Raw genomic sequence first — 24,438 nt, 5'->3', positions numbered from 1 at the left:
CTCAGGGGTGGCCAGGTGGCGCCGCGCACTGCACCTGCGGCGTCAGCACTTGGGGTGAGGGCAGCACGCAGAGATCCCCATATACACCCCTGTGCTTAGGAGCTGGACATACCGGTTACTTCCAGGAGCCTTGTGGAGTCAGGGCAGGTAGGGAGCTGCCTTAGCCCTGCTGCGCCGCAAGACTTTTAGCACCTAAAATCTCCCAGACTGGCTTCAGTAGCCTCTGGCAGATCGAGCCCAATTCCAGGAGATTCCTGGCCAAATCGGGAGGGTTGGCAACCCTAGCAAAGAAGACTACATTAAACTTTAATTAGATACTTTTTGTTCACACTACCAGTGTCCACACAGCACAGTTAGATTGCCATGGCCCTGTAGCACTGTGTGGATAAACCCTTATTTTAACTGCATTAATCCCTTGTGTGGACACTCTCATTCAGAATAAAAGTGGCCTTAACTAGATTTAGCTTAATTCAAGGCCACTTTAATTCTGAACGAGAGTGTCCACTCTGAAACCAGTGTCCACACAGTAGTTTAATGCAATTAAACTAATGCACTTTTAATCTACGCCTTTAGCTAATTTGGATTAACTTTCCTGAGTGCCCCTGTGTACACAAACTCTGAGTTAGGAGTGCAGGGATGAGTGACAGCAGCAGTAAGTCACAAAAGTTGATAGCTTAACCATGTTCTGTGCAAATCAGTCTGGTCTTTTTTATTTTTATTACCTTTTAATTAAATATCTGTTTCTGACACTCCTGTGCAGCTCAAGTACAAAAACAGGTGTGTCTTCTTTAAAAATACTGAGTTTTATCAGCCTGTGACCAAGTACACAGGCCTCTCTGGCACCAACGGGGAATCACACTAGACTGAAATCACTCTGCCCTGCTTTCTGCACCAGCGCAAGCCACCCCAGGGTCTGTTTATGGCATTTCTTCCTGTTTTAGAGAGCACAGTGGCAGTTTCCCCACCTAGTGAGTGTTCCCGTAGGATGCAGAAGGATTTGTTTTCAAACTTTACTCTGATCTCCAACAAAAGGCCAATTCTCATGTGGTTTTTTAGGGTTGCCAACATTGTATTTCAATAATAAAGGACTGTTTTCTTTGCACCCCACCCCACCTCTCCTCCCGACATTATCATTAATAAACAGTATTCACCTACATTCGCCAGGGGTATTTTTTGCTGCTTTTTGCAGCACTAAGCAATTCCCAATCTTGATGTACAGAGATGAAAAATAAGGGACTGTTGGCAACCCTATGTGGCACCCTCTCACCTGCCACTGAAGTCAGCAATTATCCAGGGCACTCAGTACCTCCCTCAATCAGGCCCCAGCTCTGTAGGCCCTTGGGAGGCCAGCTTCTCCCTCACCAGCTAGTCTGGGCTGAGGGGAAGTATTTATGCCTTGGGCCCGAGCCAGTCATCAGAACAAGGGATCATGTTAACCTCCATGAGACACCGGCTCTGTCTTGAAAAGTGCTTCCAATCTAAAAGCTAGAGCAGTGAGATTTAGGAGAAAATAATTTGACCTGTTTATAATGCTTGATTTAGATCATGGATATTTTTAAGCCATGAGAGAAAATATAAACAGAGATTCTGAACTGTGCTACATTTTGTCAACCGTCAGAATCTATGAATTAAGTCTGAAACCCTGGGTATTCTCGCATCAACTTTATACACCTGGAGAGTGTGCATAGCCTCTTCAATGACCTCCAGGCATGCCTTTTAGCCTAGTGGTCCCCAAACTTTTCAGAGTCGTGCCCCCCCTTGCCCCTGTCTGTGCCCCCCACTCCACCAGCAGCAGGGGCTGGGAGCGGGGTCACAGCTCCGGGGGTCGGAGGGGGGAAGGGAGGGCGGATGGGGTTAAGGAGGTTGAGGCTGGAGCTGGGGCCGGAGCCGCAGCTGGGGGCGGGTCTGGGGCCATGTACGGAACCATGGTCAGGGCTGAGGCTGAGGCTGGGGCCAGGACCAGGGCGGCTGGGGCCGGGAGCAGAGCCGTAGCTGGGGGCAGGACTGGGACCAGGCGTGGAGCTGCAGCCAGAGGCCAAGTCGGAAGCAGAAGCTACGGCCAGCCCATGGTCAGGGGCCAAAACTAGGGGCCAGGTTGGGGCTGGAGTTGGGAGCTGAGCTGCAGCCGGGAGCCGGGGCTCTGGCCGTGGAAGAGCTGGTGGCAGAGTGGGGCTGGGTGGTGCTCCTGCCCTGCCCCCGTGGGGGCTGGCCCGTGCTCCACCACACTCCCCCGAATGTTCCACTGTGCCCCCCGGGGCATGCCCCACAGTTTGGGGACATCTGTTTTAGCCCTTTAAAGAGAGATTAATCATTTCTGCTACCAAGCACATTTCAGTATTGAAAGTTTCAATAGTAGCCACAACACATGGGCAATAACCACTCGTACACACCCCGCGCAATCTGCAGATTGTACAGGTACAAGACAGATGAAGACAGGCACAATGGGGCCTGGACCGTAAGCAGAGTCCCAGCTTCTGGAGTTGTGCAAACATATTAGAATCCAAGTTTACATTTTAACAAGGAAAATTCTTGAACAAATGAAGCAAAACAGAGGCAGCCCAGCTTCTGGGGTCAGCATGGGGGGCCACCTAATGCCAGAGGGAAGAAGGGTCTCTGCTGCCCCTTGCTGCTGCTCTTTAGGTAGAAATAGTATGAGTCTATGCACCAGGTCCTGGGAGAGTCTGTGTACCCAATAATTAAGGCTCTGTGTCTGTCACGGAGGTCACAGATTGTGAGACTTTCCATGACCTCCATGACTTCTGCAGCACCAGTCTGGCTGACCCCAGGACCACGCAAGCATAGAGTTGCCAGGTGTCAGTTTTTCGACCAGAACGCCTGGTCAAAAAAGGGGCCATGGTGGCTCCGGTCAGCACAGCTGACTGGGCCATCAAAAGGCCGATCAGTGGCATAGCAGGGCTAAGGGAGGCTCCCTAGCTGCCCTGGCTCCACGCGGCCCCCAGAAGTGGCCGGCATGCCACCCCAAGCACCAGCTCCGCAGCTCTGATTGGCCAAGAACCACGGTCAGTGGCAGCTGCGGGGGTGGTGCCTGCAGCTGGGGGCAGTCCGGAGAACCACCTGGCCGGGCTTCCACCTAGAGGCCACAAGCACATGCCGGCCACTTCCTGGACGCCTGAGGTAAGCACCACCTGTACTCCCCCAGCCCCTCAGCCCCCTGCCCCAGCCCTGAGCCCCCCCCTCCCCCACCCAAACTCCCTTCTGGAGCCCACAACCCCTTTTGCACTTCAACCTCCTGCCTCAGTCCTGAGCGCCGTCCCACATTCCAAACCCCTCGACCCCAGCCCAGAGCTCCAGCCATGGCTCACGCCCAGCCCCGCTTCGCGCCCCAGCCCGACCAACCCAGCCCTTAGAGCCAATCCTTATCCCGAAGTTACGGATCTGGCTTGCCAACTTCCCTTACCTACATTGTTCTAACATGCCAGAGGCTGTTCACCTTGGAGACCTGCTGCGGATATGGGTACGGCCCAACGCGAGATTTACACCATCTCCCCCGGATTTTCAAGGGCCAGCGAGAGCTCACCGGACGCCGCCGGAACCGAGACGCTTTCCCCCAGCCCCCTCAGCCCCACCCCCAGCCCTGAGCCCCCTCCCACACCCCAAACACCTCATCCCTCGCCCCACACCAGAGCCCACATGCCCAGTCGGAGCCCTCCCCGCCCCCACACCCTCTGCCCCAGCCCAGTAAAAATGAGCGAGGGTGGGGGAAAGCAAATGATGGAGGGAGAGGGTATGGAACGGAGTGAGTAGGGGATGGGGCCTCAGGGAAAGGGGTTTAGTTTTCTGCAATCAGAAAGTTGGCAACCCTACCAAAGCGGCTGACCCTGGGCCAGCTGCACTGGCCACTCCTGGAGTGGCCCTCGGGCCAGCCGCATCAGCCACTACTTAGGTGGCCCCTGGCAGCTGGCCCTGGGGACTGCCCGAGCACTTGTCCCAGAGGCGGCCGGAGCAGTGGCCAGTGGCCAGCCCTGGGCCCCACCACCAGAGCAGCAGCATCCTGGGGTGCTCCTATTGTTGCCAACTTTCTAATTGCACAAAACCGAACACCGTTGCCCCTCCCCGCTCCATTCCCGAGGCCCCTGCCCCTTCTCCAAATCCCCACCCCTTCTCACTCCATCCCCCCTTCCTCTATCGCTCGCAACCAGAGCCCCTGAATCAACAGCACTGGACGGGGAGCATTCATTGCGACCTTCACCCGAGGGAGGAGGCGACCAGGGCGGGGCATTAGGTGGGTACAGCGGAATTCAGGCAGGCCTCCAAGAGAGCTCCACGGGCTGAGGGTCATCTGGGAGAGGTGTCAAGTGAGTGCATCTCCCATCGGCCTGGCCCTGCCTCTGCCCACGCACAGGCCAGCCCCGACCTCCCTATCAGAGTGGGGGGTATGGGTGCTTTACCCCATCGAGCCCCTGACCCAGGTTCATCTAATGCCTCTAGGAATGTTGGCTTTCACTGGAAGTACTCGCCAGTAAATCAAGCCTTAACCTTTTAACACTAGGCAGGCTCTGCTGTAGTTATAATGCACAAAAGACTGGCCAGAGTCCACAGGCCTTAAACCACAACCACACAAACAATTTTGTTTTCTTTTTTTAAAACTATCCCTTGTTAACCCCATGCTTGTAATGGGGAGAAATTTACAACCCCTTGTGGTACTAAAGCTCTCACAGAATCTCCCCCTACGCTGGTCCTTTGTTGCCAGCATTGCCATGGAGTTCTTGCTGCTCTGTTCCATGTTGCCTCAGATTTAATTTTTCAGCTCCGCACACTCTGAAGTTGGCTCATTGGTCTGCGATCAGGTCCACCCACACACATGCAGAAATGTCAGACTCAGAAGAGATTCCATTCCTCCCATGACAGCCATGAGAGGAAACAAAGCCTTCGTGTACGTTCCTATCAGAGGAGAGGACACAGTGGAAATATTAACTCAGGTTAATTTCTCAGGTTTCCTCAGTTTTAGACAAATCTTTTTCACGTGTTTCCGTCTGCATTTCATCTTCAGTGAATAAATTCATCACCACAACAGCCTAATAGCTACCCACAAAGCACTGAGTCTACCCACATGTTATGGGACAAAGCTATCCTGGGTTTAACACGACTGACTTCAGGAGAGTTACATGATGGGGGAATTTGGCCCTACCTGTAGGGCCTGGGGAGGGCTGCTCCTTTGTTCACGGGTCTCCTCTTTTAGCACTTAGTCACTGATGCTTTCCTGGAACACAAACTAAAATGCTTTGAACAACAAGTACATGAGCGTTCAGCAAAAAAGTTTCAGAGTGGTAGCCCTGTTAGTCTGTATCCGCAAAAACAACAAGTACTTGTGGCACCTTAGAGACTAACAAATTTATTTGGGCATAAGCTTTTGTGGGCTAAAACAAAGGATTCATCCTATAGGCTGAAAATACTCCCAATTGCTCATACTATTGGGGAGTTGGAAACTTTGTTGCTTCTTTTAGCCAAATGTATTGCATACAGCGTGGGTGCTTTGCATTCTTCCATTGCCCCCGCACAAGCGAGCCTCCCTGTGTGCTATCCTCCTATCCTCCTCTACTGCAGGGGCTCTAGGTGTTCCTGATTTCCCCACCCTTCTCATGCCAGTGTCCACCATTCCCCTCTCCACCATATGCTAGCAGCTGTGTTGCCCCCCATTCACCCCTTCAACCATACCATTGTTCCCCATTCTCCCCACATGCCAGGCACTCTGTGTGCCCCTATGTCCCTCTTCCCCCATGCCAGGGTCCCTTATTCTTCCCCTGGCCAGGAGTTCTGTGTGCCCACTCATTCCACCTCTTCACCATGCCAGCTCTGCGCGCCCCACATTTCTCCCTCTGCCGCATGCCAGGGGCTTAACGTGCCCCACATTTCCCCTAGGTAATGGGTATGGTGTGCCCCCAATTTCCCCTTCCCCCACGCTTTCCCTTCACATACAAGAGGCTCTCTGCCCCCCTTCACTCCACCCCCCTCCCACATTCTCAATTCCTTTGTATCTGTCTGGGAGTCCATAGGGAGGATGAGCAGAACTAAAATGGGGACTATGGTTATGCTGAAATGGATTAATGTCTGCCATCAACTGGTTCTTTGGTCTACAGTTAATCACAATTGATAACTCTGCTAACCAGATGCCAGGGGCTCTGTGTGTCCCCCATTTCCATGTTTTGATTTTTCTCATTGTCACCAAAAACCAACATGGTTCTGGTCAAGGATGCCTAGAACAGTTCCCTGAAATTTTGGAATTGATAGGATGGTGCATTCAAAGTTATCACATTACAGACAGAGAAATGCCACCGAGTTAAGTAACAAGGTGGGTGAGGGGAGGTAATATCTTTTATTGGACCAACTTCCGTTGGTGAGAAAGACAAGCTTTCAAGCCCAAGAGAGCTCTAGAGGATATTAGCTCACCCACTTTGTCTACTATCTCATTAATCTATTTAAAAGAAGTCAAGAGCCTGAAAAACTCAAAAACCAAAAAACACTCAAGTTTCAAAACCCATTTAAGATTGCTAACTGATGATACACTTAGCTATCAAAACAAAAATACTTTAAAGGAAAGTAACGCATCTTACTATCCACCTAGACATTGTTCCAGTAATTTATAAAGATGGATATAACAGCAATTTTAAATACTTCACCAATCAATTCTAATGTCATTTGATACAAAAATTTCCCCATGTAACACTACCTTTTGAAAGAAAATATTTAGGTACGGAAATAAGGTGGACCAAAATACATGGAAGATCATTTATAGGGTTAGGATTGTGACAAAATATGCAATTATTACTTAGTGAAAGAAACTCAGTTTTCTTACGAACAAGTCGTAAAAACCATTTTTCCCCAGTCTGGACAAAAGTTACATAATGAAATCAATGTCAATGAAGAACAAGTCGACATGCCTTCACATTCCCAATATTTTCAATGCACTTTGAAGCACAAGAAGCAAGTGATGCAGTCTGCCCTACTGCAATCTATGCACCAGACCTACTGTAATTCTGAGATGTTCAATTGTATGAACTTTTTGATTTTATGAACTGCTCAAGCCACAGTTAGGTCACTGAGGTCGTACTGTACAACATTGACATGTTAGTCTTATGCTCATAGAATCATAGAAGATTAGGGTTGCAAGAGACCTCGGGAGGTCATCTAGTCCAATCCCCTGCTCAAAGCAGGACCAACCCCAACAAATCATCCCAGCCAGGGCTTTGTCAAGCCGGGCCTCAAAAACCTCTAAGGAAGGAGATTCCACCACCTCCCTAGGTAACCCATTCCAGTGCTTCATCACCCTCCTTGAGAAATAGTATTTCCTAATATCCAGCCTAGACCTCCCACACTGCAAGGCTGCTATCAAATCCCCCCTCACTCTTTTCTTAATTATGTTCTTAAGACATCATATAAATGGTTAGTCAATGCACATTATCATTTAGCAATTTTAAAGGCTTTTGCACATACTCTAGGAATATAGCAAACAGTACAGTTAAGCTAAAACAGGGTGCAGTAAGCATCCTTATTTAAATGCCACTCACTGCATACAAGTATAAAATCCACTCAGCCATTTTCCCTGCTGTTTGAACAAAGCTCACAAGTGAGCAAGACAGAGCTATGTAGCTTTTTCTTCTTTATGGTAAATGTATCTTTGATTCCGGTTACCTTCTTTGGGCAATGAAAAAGCAGCAAGATCCACGTTCCACTACGTTGGATACAATAGCAAGAGCCTGGCACTGGTTACTTTTGGTTTCACACCGACAGCAAAGAACTCTGCTTCTTGTATGACTCACAACATACCCGGCTTCACCTTCCACCAGCTGATAAGCACAGAGGAGCACCACAGTCTCACTCCCGGTTTGTAATCACTGAAAAGCAGACGGCAAGTGATGACTTTCCAGGCTGCTCAGTGTCTCTGTCAGCTCCTCCTTGTGGGCAAACTATTAGCTCTGCTCTTTGCACATCCCCTCCACCAAAACTGCGCTCAGTTTAGAAGCGGAGACTGATAAGAGATTACTCAACATTATTTGTTTTGGCTTAACTATATTGGTTGAGAAACAGGAGTTTATCCTGGTATAGCTAGAGTTAGGGAAATAAGCTATACTGATATAAGCCCCTTTCTGGTCCTATAACTAACTGTGTCCACAACAGGGGCTTGTGTTGCTATAACTGTACCTGTGTCTCAGCCAGTGTAGTTAATGCTGTACAAAAACAGTGTAAACCAGGCCGTAGACCTGTTAAATTAAAGCAGTGCAAATCTCTATGTGGATGCTTATTTGGGTCTCAGAATGGCTTATCTTGGTTTAACCCTAAACCTATTCCTAATCATTTTAAGCTAAAACAAAATAAATATCCGTACTACCTTTTTTGTTGGTTTAACGGTATCCATTTAAATAAACCAATTTAATTAAACCACTGCAAATGTGTGTAGTCAAAGCCTTAAGCATTTTCCAAAAAATTACTGTACCTAATAGGCAAGGCAGTGTTGGTTCTAGGAAGACGTAGTTATTTCTGCAAGAGTTAGAAACTTAGGGTTTTGTTGTTGTACAAATGAAGTATACTCTGGAGTACAAGAAAGCAGCCTCCATAAGAAAGTGCTTGCTCAAATGGCCACAACAGATCACTATTACAGATCAGTCCTGATGGGGAGGTGGGGGGGAAAATCAGCTCCAATAGGGACTGTCCAGTTCTCCAATCGGAACTTCAAGAGGAGCTGTAGGTGTTTGGCACCTCCTGGGAACGGGTATTTTGTATGAAATATACAGATTTCCATTAAAGGGCAATCTGTGTTCAATGTAAGCATATGTTCTGTGGCTGACAGTGGTCAATCTCTAGGTGTTGCATAGGAGCAACTAATGGAGTAGTAAACACTTGCCCAAAAGAAGTTTATTAATAGAATGGTGTCAGCAACCCAAAAGGATCAAAGTTTAGAGATTAGGGTTTAAGAACTGGTAGGAAAATACTAATACAATGAACTAACTTACTGAGAGCAACTCACCACTCTGCTGTTCAGACCCTGATCCCATTTAGAGACTTGTGTTTGTTAATGAAAATTTTCCTTCAAAATGAATAGAAGGTGTTATAGGACAATATGCATTTTAAAATCAATTGATTAATCTGTGGTGTCAACTTTAACGGTCTCATTCATTTTCAGATTGAATTGGGCTATGTAGCCAAAGGGTGTCATCATATTACTTTGAGAGGAGCCAGGAGACATTTTTACTGGACCTGACAGTTACCCTACTATAGATCGAGTAATTTACAAACAAAATTAGGCTCTTTGGGTAACCCTTAGCTTCTCTTTGGGACAGGGCCTGTGCCTACCTGTGTGAAGCCTATGGCACAATGTTGTAGTCTGTCATGTTAATTTAGAGTTTGAAGCAACTTCTCCGGTAAAGCCCTTGTTACTGCATGTACTATGTTTTTAAGCCAAAATGTACAGCACATGCTTGTAACTGTCAAAATCCTTAAACTAAATGGCCAGAGTTTTAAAGGTATTTGGGCATGTAAAGATTGAGATTAACCCCCAAGTAGGATTTTTTAAAAGCTCCTGAGCACCTAACTTTCATTTTAGAGAGTTAGGTATCTTGGTGCTTCTGAAAAATCTTACTAGGCACCTATCTGCATCTTTTTTCATCTAAATGCCTTAAAAATCTGGCCTTTAAATCTCATTGAAAGTCAATTTAAGGTTCAAAGGTTCTAGTGACACAGGCTTTCTTTGACTGCAATAGCTCTTCATTTTGAGTTTATATTTAATAATGCCTGTAATGTAGCAAGATGTACTTCTTGTCTACAAGCTCCTCTGTCTGGCAGAGCTCTGCTCTTTTTTAAAATAAATTACAATTGAAAAGATATCTGCACAGCTGCGCCCAATCAAAGCAATCCCCACTGGTATTATTTTCTGGAAATTTCCAAGCAAGTTGAGAAGATGTAAACTGACTGCTGCAGTTGTATCACATAACTATAATCACTTGCTTTTAGGACACAGAAGTCTGATGTAACAGCAGACATTTAGACTTTGTTTACGCTACAAAAGCCTGTACCTGTAATTCAGCTATCTTCAGCACACAGCAGCTACGCTGGTTTTAGTAAAAGTATTAGCGTAGCCAGCATTCAAGCATTTTTAACCACTGTACCATAAAACTGGGTTTAGTGCCAGAGTTCAAGCATTTTTACCACTGACTTCACTAGCACCAAGGGCAAGTTCAATTGCACCATTATTAGAATATAGGTCCAAGTTTTTCTAATAGAGATGCACCCAATGACAGCAGTTTTAAACTTTGCATTTACTCAACTTCTGAAATAACCCTATGCTTTGCCAGCTTAATGTATCCTCCACCCTGCTCACTAGTACTTCAACATTCTGTTATCAGGTCAGTCAGGCTTAGGCCCCTGTGGCTATGAAGGAACTTAAGCTTGAAGCACATTTGTATAGTGTTATGAAGTCTGCGTTGTTGCTGCCTGGACTGCATGTTCTGTGAAAGGATTTCTGTCTCCAGGGCTGTCAATCCAGTGCTGAAGCCAACCTTTAAAAATGTGAATCATTGCATGCAAAGACTGGATTGAGGAAAAACACATTTACAAAAGTTGCACAGGTAATGTAAGAAATACAGTGATATTGGCAGTCTTCAAAAAGCTGTTGTTCATTGCTGTTTGGTGGAACATCAAAGCTACAAGCAATTCCTTTTACTGAGCTCCAAGTCATTTCTAATTCATAAAATGAAATTGACTTTGTTTAGACTCACTTGCCAAGTCTATAAACGCCAAGTTCTGGACACTATAGATAATTCAAGCATTAAATTTTTTCCACTTCTCCCAGTGTTCTTAAAGAATTGTATTATTCCTTTAAAAAAAAAAAAATAGAACTCCATTTTCCTGATGCTCTTACTAGGTGTTGCAGTGAAACTTTTGATACTTTAAGACTTCTACGTTTTTCATATAAATATCCCATTTCAATGGTACATTCTTTGAGCTCCCAAAGGAGATGTTCAACCATTTCCTGGACCTTGCACATCCTACATAATCCATCTGTATGCTTATTAGAAACAAATTACTATTTAAACTGCAATGGCCAGTTAAAATTCTAGATAGAGCCACTTCACTCTCTCTCTCTCAGGGCCTTGGAGTATATCAGCACTTCGGACTCTGATATATTTCATGGAATCATCCCCCCACCCCCTCGTTTCTTTTGCCTGTATTTATTCCTGCCATTCCTCTCTCACATTCTTAGATTTTTAAACTCCAGTTTACTTAAAGAAATTTTGAAATCAACTTGCTCATTTTTAACAGCATCTTTTGCCTGTTTGTCTGCCAACTCATTGCCCACTACCCCTGCATGAGCTGGGATCCGTGCAATGAGCTTTTCAGTGGAGATCTCCCATTTAAGTATTGGCCAAGCCTCATGAAATTCAAACAGACCATGAACCAAGTTAGTCAAACGCTTTGTCTGCAGAGTTAGCCTTGATTCCCCAATCCGTGTAGGTGCAACAATTAGCATGACTCCAAGTTGACAGGAGTAAGCTCAGCTAGTGTAATTTCCTATTTTCTTTGTCTGCTTGTGGTACAGTATACTCACACAGCTTCGCTGGCAGCAGGCCACCAACAGCTGAAGATAAACAGGAAAAAAGGCTGAAGCTAGGTATTTCTTATCTCCTACATAATCAGAAGCACGCAGCTGTTTTTATTTTTCTTGTTCTGAACACAATATCTTTGTGGAGCATCTTAAAGTGCCACAAAAACTTTGCTGTCAGCAGAAAGAAAGTGACAATTGAGTCAAAATAAATCACACAACTTCTAGGCTTCTGCCATGGTATTCAATCATGGCATCTGTTGAAGGAACAGCATGGAGATCTGAAAAGATACAATGGGTTGATACAGATGGTGCTTCCTCTTTCTGAAATAGACTTTCTGCCAATATTTATCTGTTGAAGCTGATCACATCCAAGTGCTGAAGCAAACCTGACAACGGTGCTGCTCCTCCATGATTTTTGTTCACTTAATTATAAATGTGGCCTACAACGGACAATTCTGACACTAAAAAGCAAAACGTGACATTGCTATTTAAATGTTTGAGATAGTTTCTAAAGTTTTTTCTGCTTCTTACACTTAAGAGTATGGAGTATCCAGCCTGGTCTTCCCTGTTTTCTAGAGATCCTCCTGGATGTCTCAGAGCATGCATGTCATGAGCTCTCCCTCCTCAAAGGGTCAGGAGTATTGAATCTTCAGCAAATACATTTTCTCTTTACAATGTTTTAATCACTGAAGTTAAAAGGTTAAAAACAGAAAAGTTTTAAACTCAGTCTTTCCCTCAGCTTTCGCGAGGCCAGAGTTCTCTTGTGAAGGCAAAACCTGAATTTCCAATGCAAAACATTAAGCAGGAAGAGCTTTTAAAAAATTTGAGCTGTTCTTTGTTCATTATAAATCATCAAAAATGTACATAACTAATTCCTCCACATAACATCCTTTTACAGGGGAATTCATTTGCTTAGTGCAATGTTCAAAGGGTAAGCAGATAGCGTGTCATCACAAATTGAATTACATTTGACACCAAGCCAAGCAATTGAATATTTCATGGAAGCAACCATAATCCTGAAAGGTTTCAGAGTAACAGCCGTGTTAGTCTGTATTCGCAAAAAGAAAAGGAGTACTGGTGGCACCTTAGAGACTAACCAATTTATTTGAGCATAAGCTTTCGTGAGCTGCACAAAAGTTTATGCTCAAATAAATTGGTTAGTCTCTAAGGTGCCACAAGTCCTCCTTTTCTTTTTGCAATCCTGAAAGTGACTTCAATAGCAATACTGACACAGTGAAATGTCAGAGGTATTAAGCCAGTTTCCATAATGCTTTAGCTGTGGCTCTGCTCTGAGGAACTGTTTCTGGAATTGAATACTTTATTCAACAGAGTACTTTATGCAACAACATACAAAATAAAAACCAAGAGAGTTGTGCAGTCAGTAAAAGTTGCCACAAGGTGGAAGTAGCTTCCCAGTTAGAAGCCTGATCTAGCAAGATGATTTTTTTTTTAAAAAAAAACCTCTTAAGGAATTATGCACCCTACTTATCAGCCTATAAAAATACATGTATGAACGGAGTATGAATTTTTATTTTTGTAAACCTAATCATTAAGCAATGCAAAATATTTGCTGTTCTGCATAATATGTGTATTTAAGTCAATAATATGTAAAATCAGGAATAATGGAATTAAAGGTCAGATCTACTCTGAAATGTCATTAAGAGGGCATAACAAAGTTCAGTATTTCAATGCAGGAAGAGGTTTTTGTTTTAATTGCCAGCCCTGCAAATTCACCCGAGGATTAGAAAAATCAAAGGATTTTGTTGTGGTTGTTCTGGATACTGAGTCATCACCAGTAAGAAAGATTTGGTTGGATACATGTCATCTGTGTCTATCTAGGTACTTTGATGGGCTTCATCAGCATAGTGTCTGAGTGCCTCAGTTTGTGGATTCTGTCCTCACAACACCCATGTGAGGTAGGGAAGTATTACCTCATTTTATAGACAGGAAATGGAGGCACAGGGTAGATTAAGTCAAGTGCTTAAGGCCACACTGAATCTATGGCAGAGTCAAGAATTGGACCCAGGTATTCCAAGTCCCAGTCCAGTGCCTTAACCATGAGGCTATTTTTTGCTTTTAATTATCGCTGTGCACACCTCTCCCCTGCTACCCCACTCACCCTCACCCCCCCCCCCCGCCCCAATGCCTTCAATGGGCTGGGGAAGTATAGCCAAGCACGCAATTTGCTTATCAATTCTGTTTCTGAAGTGAGACCAAATAGAATGTAGCTCCCTCTCCTACAGGTGTGATGGCTCTGCAGTGTTAACAGGCATACATGGAATTGTGTCACTGAAGAAGATAGTCCTGAATACACATAGGTGATTAAAGGTGACATTTTTACACAGTCACTTGGCAGAGTAATCCTGTACTTTGGAACATTGTACCTCTTGTGAAGTTTCTAAAAACTGTTTGGCCACTTGCTAGAAATTCAACAGATATTTAACAGTTTCTCTTTGTGAGGTGTCTTTGGCAAATAACACTCAGCTGTTTGGAGACAGAACGGCGGGTTGTAAATTGAGACATACAAATGGAAAAGAAATGCACACCACACTTGCATGTGCAGTTACTGCAAGTCCAGAACATTTAAACATTCAAAACCCATACCTGGTGTGTACACCGATGCTCCTCAAAAGTCAAGTCCAGAGCAACAGTTTGCTACTAAAGGGACTATCAGCTTCAAATGAAAAAGTAGTTTTGAATACTAGCCAAAAATTGGCTGCTCAGTGGAATGGTGATGGGATTCAATGTGTCTCACCCTTTGGTCACTGCTTCAAATCCAACCTGCATCGATACTGTGCATAAACAGCTAACATACCTGGTAGTTAATGAAAGAGAAGGTGGCCTCCGTCTCAGTGGACAGGTATCATCCCCACCATCACAGCTGGTGCTCACTGTTAGTGCATGGAGGAAAATGAACTCCATTCCAGAGAAGGCATATCTCAGAATGAGGACACGCCTGTATTCATGGGACATGCTCTACCTGTTCTATGATGAGAGGATTCCAATATAGCATCTTTCAAGAACAACATTAAATTTACTTTTAAAAAGATAACGCGGCTTCTTTGCAAGTATCACTGGATGGCTGTGGCAGGCTTCTCCCTTCACTTTCAATCTTCGGATGTGATCAAGAGTAAGAAACCAAGTGGAGAAGGGAAGAGATCAGCACACACATTTTCCTTTTCAGAGTAGGAGTGGAGCAGAATATTGAGCTACCACGAATCAATGGCTCTCTGTCCACCGTCCTTGATAAGATGCCCTGCTGTTTCTTCAGAAAACAATTTGAAGTGGTGTGTGATTTCATGCATGAGACCTCTCGCATCTCATTCTGAGCACACTGGACAGGGCTAGTTTTCAGAGACTTATTTTAACTAGTGTGTTTCTGGCATGTGGGAGTTTTAACATATTGAAGTGTATTTAAGGCCACATTTTCAGAAGAGCTCAGTGTCCACAATAGGGGTCAGGTTTGAAGGAGTGCTCAGCACCCGGCGGCTCACATGGTGACACACAAGCCCAGACTGGTAGACGAGCTCAGAACCCAACAAGATGAGCCTCTTGAAAAATCTTACCACTTATTTTAGTGCCTAAAAGGGTCCCAGGCTTCCCATTCCGGGGCTCTTCAGGTCTCCTTATCCACAAGGAAGGCGAACGCAGGTGGGCAGCACAAAATACTGCTCTGCCTCTAAATGTCAATCCAGCTTTAAGTGGCTGCCATTATGGATGAAATGGCAGTTTAGCCTTTGTGTATACTCAGTCTTGATTCATCTGCTGAGATTACCAGCATGGGTGCCAGCGACAGCCATAGCTGGAGGAAGCCTTACAGAAGGCATGTTGCCAGGAGGAAGACATTTAGGCTATATAGAGTCTATTAATGAGCTGTAGACCTGCAGCCCTCCTCCCCCAGTAAACTAATTCCAATCCATGGCTGGCAGGGCTTAAAAAAAGAAAAAGTTTAAGTATATTAGGAACAAAGAAGAAGCAGGATGATCTACTTGTACCACCTGATGATGACAAAGTACTTGCAAGTCTATTAAACATCCTCTGTTTATTGGACTAAAATCCTGCTAGCTCAGAGACTATACTATTTGCAGCCAAGTGTCTTACAATTTCTCTAGTTCTGTTTTGTAACTGGGCTTGCTGTAAAGGGCTGGTATTAGGCTAGAGCTAGGTGTCACCCCACTTTTTCCTCTACACATCTTCTTACCCTCTCCATGCTGAAGAATCTGAGAAAGAATTGAAAACTGTGGTTCAATTCACACTGAAATCTATAAAAAACATTCAGACTTAAAAACACAAAAGAATCCGAGTACATCAGAATGAGTGAGATTTGAGTTTCAATGCGACATTGCAAAATCCACCATCCCAAAGAGGGAAGGAGAGTCTTTTAAAATCTATGTTCAATGAATCCAAAATGAGCAAGACTTGTAGATCATTGTCTCATAGAAACAGCCTCACCTAAGTGTTTTTCCTTTTAGTTTTCCAGATTAGAAACTGAACTTTTGCAAGAAACCTTAAAATGACCCTGTGCTGTACGACAAGCATCTCTCAAAACAAATGTACATGTTGTTCAATGCTAAGTAGAGTCTGTGAGGACTAAATGTAACCTCACACCATTACCCGGGCTTCCAAGGGGTCCAAGAATTTGCTCTTATAAAGCAGACTGGTTCCATGGTAGCAGAGAAGCGAATAGACAGATGGTATCTGCACTTGATTTGCAAGGGCACAGTTTTACACATTACCTGACCATCTTTTGGGTGCTACTTCAAGTATACAGCTTATGTTCTCAACTGAAGGGTTAACCTTTAAACTAATACAGAATTGTTGGGGAAGATGCATGGGCAGCGGAAGCTTTTCTGCTGGCTTGTAATTTCCTTCGAACTATAAGTGTCACTTCTATACTCTCCTAGCTGGCTGTCCAATTCAGTTGGTACACTAATAAGTGGAGAATAAGATTATTACCACTAAGAATGCAGAGACTATCAGTGAAACAGTCTTTCGAGTTGTTCAGGGTCATTGACATTTTAGCTCAAACACACACCCCATTTCTTTTTGGTTTCATGTGAAATTTGTTTGGCATTTTCACTTGAAGTCTATGGCCAAACTGATTTACCTGTGAGTTTCTGATTTGTTAGCATCTAATCTCTGATAATATGGTTAATGGCAGAAAGTTTATTATCTAAATAGTTGATAGTGAAATACGCCAATGAGACCATAACAAGTTCTGCACTGAGCAGGATCAGATCAGTTTCTATAAACTCTTTGAAATACTGCATTCAAAGCTTAGGACATGTCTACATGGAGACTTGGTGTGCAACAAGCCAGGTGTGAATCTACAGTGTACCAGCTTGCTGCACGCTAAGGGCTTGTCTATCACTTATACCACAGGAAGCTTGGGTGTGAAGCTACCCTACTCTAGTCTCCCACGCTCTAAGTGCCCCTGGGCACCCTGCCGACACCCATTAACAGCTCACTAATGCACTTCGAGCCAGTCCTGTTTCAAAGAGGACTAGCTCAAAGCGCATTAACAAACAGTTAATGTACTTCAGCAGGGCACACAGGGACGGTAACAGCAGAGCAGGCTAGTCAGGGGTAGATTTACACCCTAGCTTGCCACAGTCCAACTGTTCATGTAGACAAGCCCAAAGTCACCATAGGGACCCTGGAACTGTGAACTAAAAGTTCCCCTAGTGTGCTTTGAAGTACTTCTGTTTCAAACACAGCCAGTTAGCACGTGGCAGGCTGGCGAGCTATAGATTCACACCTAGCTTGCTGACCCTAAGGGTACATTTACACTACAAAAAAGGCCCACAGCAGTGATTCTCGGAGCGCAGGTCAACTGACTAAGGCTTGCACCACAGGGCTAAAAAATAGTAGTCTAGATATTTCCACTCTGACTGGAACCTGGGCTCTGAGACCTGGCAGTGGGGGACAGGTCTCAGAGCCCATGTTCCAGCCCAAGTGGGAACGTCTACACTGATCTGATCCTGGTCAATGTCTACACTGCTATTTTTAGCCCCATAGCGAAAGACCAAGTCAGCTGATCTGGGCTCAGACTCTCTGCTATGTGTTCTGAAGCTCCATCCTACTGCAAAGGAACATTTCACTCTCTTTGAAGTGCCATTCTACTCTGGAAAAGAAAAAAAAAAAAGTGTGAAAATGACATGGTCTTCCCCAAGGAACTGGTTCCCTGCTGGTATTTGGAATCTGATCTGCAGACTTTAGTAACAAAGAGTACATTTGTACTGGTCCTTGTGTTGGATCTGGGTGCACTAGGATTCAGGGAGCTGAATATTATTCCTCCGTGTATGTCAGACTAGGTTTATGAAGTTGCAGTTGCCTGTGCAAACCAATTGAAAGGCAATGGCATTAAAAGGGTGTGTTTTTCAGTGAGGTGCTGGTTTTAGCAAGTTGCTCCACTAATAAATCAGGGAGATGAAATTAAAGAGGACTTTGAAATGGTTGAGAAACTGAGACAAATTAATTGCTCATGAGCAAAAGGATTAATAGATTCCAAGGCCAGAAGGGACCATTGTGATCTAGTCTGACCTCCTGTATAACACAGGCCATAGAACTTCCCCCAAATAATTTCTAGAGCAGATCTTTTAGAAAAACCTCCAATCTTGATTTTAAAATGGCCAATTATGAAGAATCCACCACAGCCCCACATAAACTGTTCCAGTGGTTAACTACCCTACTGTTCAAAATTTATGCCTTATTTCCAGTCTAAATTTGTCTAGCTTCAACTTCCAGCCATTCGTTCGTGTTAGCTCTTTATCGGCCATAATGAAGAGCTCGTTATTAAATATTTGTTCTCAATGTAAGTTCTTGTAGAGTGTGCTCAATTCACCCCTTAACCTACCCTTTCTTAAGCTAAATAAATTGAGCACCTTGAGACAATCACAATCAGGTACAGACACATATATATTTGACAATGAGGAAGTAATGAAAACCTCTAACCAAAGCTATGGATAAAGAGCAGGTAAGGGAATTCTGGAAAATGTGAACATAATAGCTTAAGATGCATGTCATGTATGTTTGCTAATTTGCTTAAGCAAATTGGCAAACAAACTTACCAAATCACAGGCAATTGTTTTGAATGATGTAGTAGAAGAATAGATAAAGACAAACATGGTACCAGTTTTCAAGGAAGCAAGAGTGGTACGTTTACCAGGCATCAACACGAGTGAAATAATGGAATAAAACATTAAGAACATCATCATCAAGCATCTGAAGGATAAAGGAACCATGAGCAATAAGTAGCAAGGGTTTAATCAATAATGGATCATCAAGGACACAATAGGGGAGCTCACCGAGAAGAAGAATGTTGAGTCACAATTCGTATTACTTTCACACACGTTGGATTTTCTTGGCATAATGCTGGAGAAGGTCTCAGTGGAACTGTTGGCTGTGGCAATGGCTTGTTAGCATCCTTGACTTTCCTGCTCTGAGCTTCTCTGCCAGGTACAGGACTGGAGATACGCCATGTCAGAGGCAATGAATGCAGCTCATTGAATTCTAACAAGTTCTGCTCTAGGTCAACTTATGTTGCTAGTGAAGACATGCCCTAAGCGAGCTCACTTCATGAGACACCCACAGACTTAGGCAAGCCAGTAATGTGTCCCTAATTTAAAAAACAACATCAACTTCTAACAGTTTGGGTGCTCTTCTAGCACTTGTAATTTGTGTATATTAATATTAGTGTAAAACAACTTGTTACGAGGTGTATGAACTGGATGGAATGCCAGGGCTGTTTTCCTGTGATCTGTCTCTTTATGGTTTGGAACTGTGCTGAGGAGGTCAACGATACAGTTCTGGGGAGCACGATGTCCTGGAACAAGCTCCAGCAGTGGGGCTAGTGCAACCTCTGTGAGTTGATTATGACAAAAAAGTTTTAAGAAAATGCATCATCTTAAAATAGCACCTGGGTCTGTAAGACTATCACAGAAAATGCATTCAAATCCATTTCCATCAAATAGCTTCTCAAAATTGTGGATGGTCCTGTTATTATCACCTTGAAATCGATATCTGGTTTCGGTTGTTCATGCTAAGCAAGTTATTACAATACCCCATCTAGGTCTGGCTGCTCACAAGACTGGCAAATTGAATGTGCACAACCTTTGATATTATTATATTATTTTTCTGCATGGAAGTGTATTTAAGAACTAATTTTTACACATAGGGGAAAAAACTTTAGAGACTGCATCCAGGAATTACTGTACTACAGGGGGTGAAATAATCATACCAACCCTTCCCCAAATTTGTTGAATTTGAGAGACCAGTTGGGCTTAGACAGGAAGGTTAAAGACAAAGATGCCATATGAGAGGACACTGCAGTATTTCTAACCCAGCAAGAAAGAAGAATTAGAATGAGAGACTTTTCAAATGAGACTTCTAGCCTACTTTTAGGATCAAAACTTGCTCAGTATCTATCCCATACTTAACCGGACTTGTGATATTTTCTGTAGTTTTCCTTCAGTAACTGGCAGCATAAAGATTGATTTCACAGAGATGGTCATGCAAGCTGCACTTTAAGATGCTGGTTGTCAAGACATGAAGACAAAAATGACTGTTCTATTCAAGTAACAGTTCTTTATGTAAAAAGCAAAACAAAAAAACAAAAATCCAGAACACTTCTACATATTAAAGAAGCTTTTTCAACTTGCCACATTAAGAACAGAAATTTTAGTTGGCATAATGTGAAAGATTTGTAGAAGTGTTTAATATGTATAAAAACAGCTGTTTGGGGGGGAGTAAACATTCATTTCCATTAAGTGCTTAGTCTCAGTAAGCTATGAAATGATGGTAATAGACAGGACTGGCAAATAAGTTGTATGCACAACAGGAAATCAGCACTGATTATGTAGGTGCAAAAAAGTTGGCAGAGTAATCAGAATACCTTTGATATAAATCATCCAGTGTGAGAAAAGGACACAATTATTACAACATGAGACTTAACTAAGTTATGAGTGCACAATTCTTAGTGGATAAAGGTCATTGCTATGAAATACCAGCCTTGATGTAAAAAAAGGATTGTACTTAATCTAGATGTCTATCCCTTTAGTCCCTACTACTCAAAAGTGGGCCATGTCTATCATTTTTGACTGGTTGTCACTCGTGGGTCACCAGTGAGAATACAAAATTCAGGACAAAATGCTCACAAATAAGGCTGATACATCCCTAAACTGGTGGTTATTCTCCCATAAGATATAACGAACCAGCAACAAAAGTAAACTTCTGTTTCACCACACTGGCTAACAAGAAGTCAGAAAAGCAGGTTCCTTAGGTATTCCAGTCCTTGTATCACCACCAAAAACACTAGACTTAAAGATAAGTGGTTCTTTAAAACCAATTTAATCAAATAAAAGGTTCTTCTGATGCCAAAAGGACAAGAAGCACACCCAGATCAATACACAACTCAGATCCTACCCAATAATCATGCTGTTGCCAATCCTTTAGTGAAAGACAGGTAGCAAGATGGTTTGCTGCCGCTATTCCTACCTACCTGCCTCCAGCTTTCATCCAGACCACACCACACGATCCATTGTCTACAGCCAAGCTCTACAATACAACCGCATTTGCTCCAACCCCTCAGACAGAGACAAACACTTACAAGATCTCTATCAAGTGTTCTCACAACTACAATACCTACCTGCTGAAGTGAAGAAACAGATTGACAGAGCCAGAAGAGTACCCAGAAGTCACCTACTACAGGACAGGCCCAACAAAGAAAATAACAGAACGCAACTAGCCATCACCTTCAGCCCCCAACTAAAACCTCTCCAGCACATCAAGGATCTACAACCTATCCTGAAGGACGATCCCTCACTCTCACAGATCTTGGGAGACAGGCCAGTCCTTGCTTACAGACAGCCCCCCAACCTGAAGCAAATACTCACCAGCAACCACACAACAAAAACACTAACCCAGGAACCTATCCTTGCAACAAAGCCCGTTGCCAACTGTGTCCACATATCTATTCAGGGGACACCATCACAGGGCCTAATCACATCAGTCACACTATCAGAGGCTCGTTCACCTGCACATCTACCAATGTGATATATGCCATCATGTGCCAGCCATGCCCCTCTGCCATGTACATTGGCCAAACTGGACAGTCTCTACGTAAAAGAATAAATGGACACAAATCAGATGTCAAGAATTATAACATTCAAAAACCAGTCGGAGAACACTTCAATCTCTTTGGTCACTCGATTACAGATCTAAAAGTGGCAATTCTTCAACAAAAAACCTTCAAAACCAGACTTCAACGAGAAACTGCTGAATTGGAATTAATTTGCAAACTGGATAGGGTTGAATAAAGACTGGGAGTGGATGTGTCATTACACAAAGTAAAACTATTTCCCCTTGTTTATTTCCCCTCCTACTGTTCTTGTAAAGTGCTGGAAATGGCCCACCTTGATTATCACTACAAAAGGTCCCTCCCACCCCCGCCCCGCTCTCCTGCTGGTAATAGTTCACCTTACCTGATCACTCTCGTTACAGTCTCTATAGTAACACCCATTGTTTCATGTTCTCTGTGTATATAAATCTCCCCACTGTATTTTCCATGGAATCCATCCGATGAAGCGAGCTGTAGCTCACGAAAGCTTATGCTCAAATAAATTGGTTAGTCTCTAAGGTGCCAAAAGTACTCCTTTTCTTTTATTAGGATTAGAGTTCAGAGTAGCAGCTGTGTTAGTCTGTATCCGTAAAAAGACCCTATCCAGTTTGCAAATTAATTCCAATTCAGCAGTTTCTCGTTGAAGTCTGGTTTTGAAGGTTTTTTGTTGAAGAATTGCCACTTTTAGATCTGTAATCGAGTGACCAAAGAGATTGAAGTGTTCTCCGACTGGTTTTTGAATGTTATAATTCTTGACATCTGATTTGTGTCCATTTAGTCTTTTACGTAGAGACTGTCTGGTTTGGCCAATGTACATGGCAGAGGGGCATTGCTGGCACATGATGGCATATATCACATTGGTAGATGTGCAGGTGAACGAGCCTCTGATAGTTAGTATGTTGTTCAGAGGTGTGTTGGAAATATTCCTTCACGTGCACGGGCTGTAAAGTGCTGGAAATGGCCCACCTTGATTATCACTACAAAAGGTTCCACCCACCACCACCCCCGGCTCCCCTGCTGGTAATAGATCACCTTTCCTGGTCACTCTTTTTCCAGTCTGTATGGTAACACCCATTGTTTCATGTTCTCTGTGTATATAAAATCTCCCCACTATATTTTCCACTGTATGCATCCGATGAAGTGAGCAGTAGCTCACGAAAGCTTATGCTGTACTAAATTTGTTCGTCTCTAAGGTGCCACAAGTCCTCCTGTTCTTTTTAGGATTAGAGTGTTTACTTATAATGGCTGCAATGGTGTTTCAAAACTCACTACCATATGCTGTTTCACAGCACATACGACTAACTCTGAAGCCTGATTCACATTGGAAGCAGAGTAATAAAAACAGTAATGAAAAAAATACAAACCCGAATAATTTGCCTTATTCATTCTCCACCTAGGCAGAGACATTCAGCACATTCGCTATGCCTGCAAAACACGGCTTGAGGAAACCTGCTGCATTTAGTTAAGTGAAACCTAAGGAACATTATCCATAAGCCCTAAAACCAAGAACTGGATAATGAGATGAAGTATGGTGACAGAAAACACTCACCTCCTCAAGACTAGGAACGGAAGCCAATCAATACTTTATTTGCAACAACCCAGAGGCCTCTCAGCAACTCAAGTGAATCAAAATTGAAAATTCACACACGTCCCAGTGAACACAATCTGTTTAGTTTTGCACAGGTCTAGCTGAGGACCCAGAAATGGTGGAACTGAACAACATTACAAATATATTTGCAAAGTTCAAGATTTCATTTAGCGTGTTTTACTGTACTCAGAGAGATACACAGAAGCTCAACCCCTTGAATGATTTGTAATAGTTAATGAGTGTCTCAATTATCTACTATTTGTACCTTGTTTTGAAGCTGTAAAGCACTGTAAATGCTAAAATTTAGGGCTTGACTACACTAGAAAGTTTTGATGCTTTAACTATACTGATACAGTTAAAGCAGCAAAACCCTTCTTGCGTGGACATTGCTAGTTTAGACATAGCCTGAGTTTTTGCGCTCTCAGTTTCAACAGTGATAGTGAGCCAGTGAAAGAAAAGCACTGGTCTGTGTACTCACTTACTTCTACAGGCGTCAGAGAGAGTTTACATTAGCAGCACTTCCATCCCCGATGAGAGCAGTGCTCTAGAGCAGCTATCCCACGGTGCAGCTCTCTCCAGTTTGATGATGGGTCTTGTGGGAAGGGGGGGGGTGTGTGATCACAAGGCATCCTGAGTCCCTGCACAGCCTCCTCTCCCCAAACACTGATCAGCTCCAGTAGCTCAGCATTGCTCCAAGCAGGGGATTGTTTGCTCCGTGGAGCAGACATTGTTACCTGGCCCGATGATAAGTGAGCACTTGCCAAGAAAACAGGAAGGGGAGTTTCAAAGTTCCTGGGGCTTTACAGGGGGCAGGGTGTATGTCTGTTTACTTGGCATCAGAGCAGCTGGCCAGAGTTGTCACCTAGGCACTGTGGGAGATCCTGCGGAAGCTAAAAACTCTGTAAACAGGAAGAACGTGTCTTCACTTGCACATCACTGCAAAAAGCATCACCGGTAAGAGCTGTATGCCTCTTGTGGAGGTGGTTTTCTTTTTGAAGTGAAACTTCTGAGTTTCACTGCAAAAAGTTATTGGCAAGTGTAGATGCTCCCATGGTTTTTGCGCAAAAAAGGGATTTTTTTCTGCTTTAAATGACAAGTGTAGATATGTCCACAGTTACACTGATATAAGAGTGCTTATAGCACTATAGTTCATTCCAGTACAGGACCCAAAACAAT

General features: G+C 43.8%; 1 protein-coding gene across 5 annotated transcripts in view; it reads right to left on the bottom strand.

Annotated features, from left to right (window-relative positions):
- The window catches only part of LOC102943168 (dipeptidase 2), a 49,689-nt gene extending 25,568 nt beyond the window's left edge, over window positions 1–24,121 (bottom strand). The window contains exon 1 of one of the 5 annotated variants that reach the window (XM_037877421.2): window positions 23,745–24,121. The gene's annotated coding sequence lies outside the window, so the exon portion shown is untranslated. Of the gene's footprint in view, window positions 1–7,650; window positions 7,898–23,744 lie in introns of those variants that run through there. The other 4 variants (XM_007072638.4, XM_043526339.1, XM_037877422.2 and 1 more) reach the window with 4 other exon arrangements.
- Window positions 24,122–24,438: the final 317 nt, after the last annotated feature.

This window comes from Chelonia mydas, chromosome 12 (genome assembly GCF_015237465.2).
Source record: "Chelonia mydas isolate rCheMyd1 chromosome 12, rCheMyd1.pri.v2, whole genome shotgun sequence".
Lineage (NCBI taxonomy): Eukaryota > Metazoa > Chordata > Testudines > Cheloniidae > Chelonia > Chelonia mydas.
Note: the sequence above shows the minus strand (reverse complement) of the source record. Positions and strands in the feature narration are given on the sequence as shown.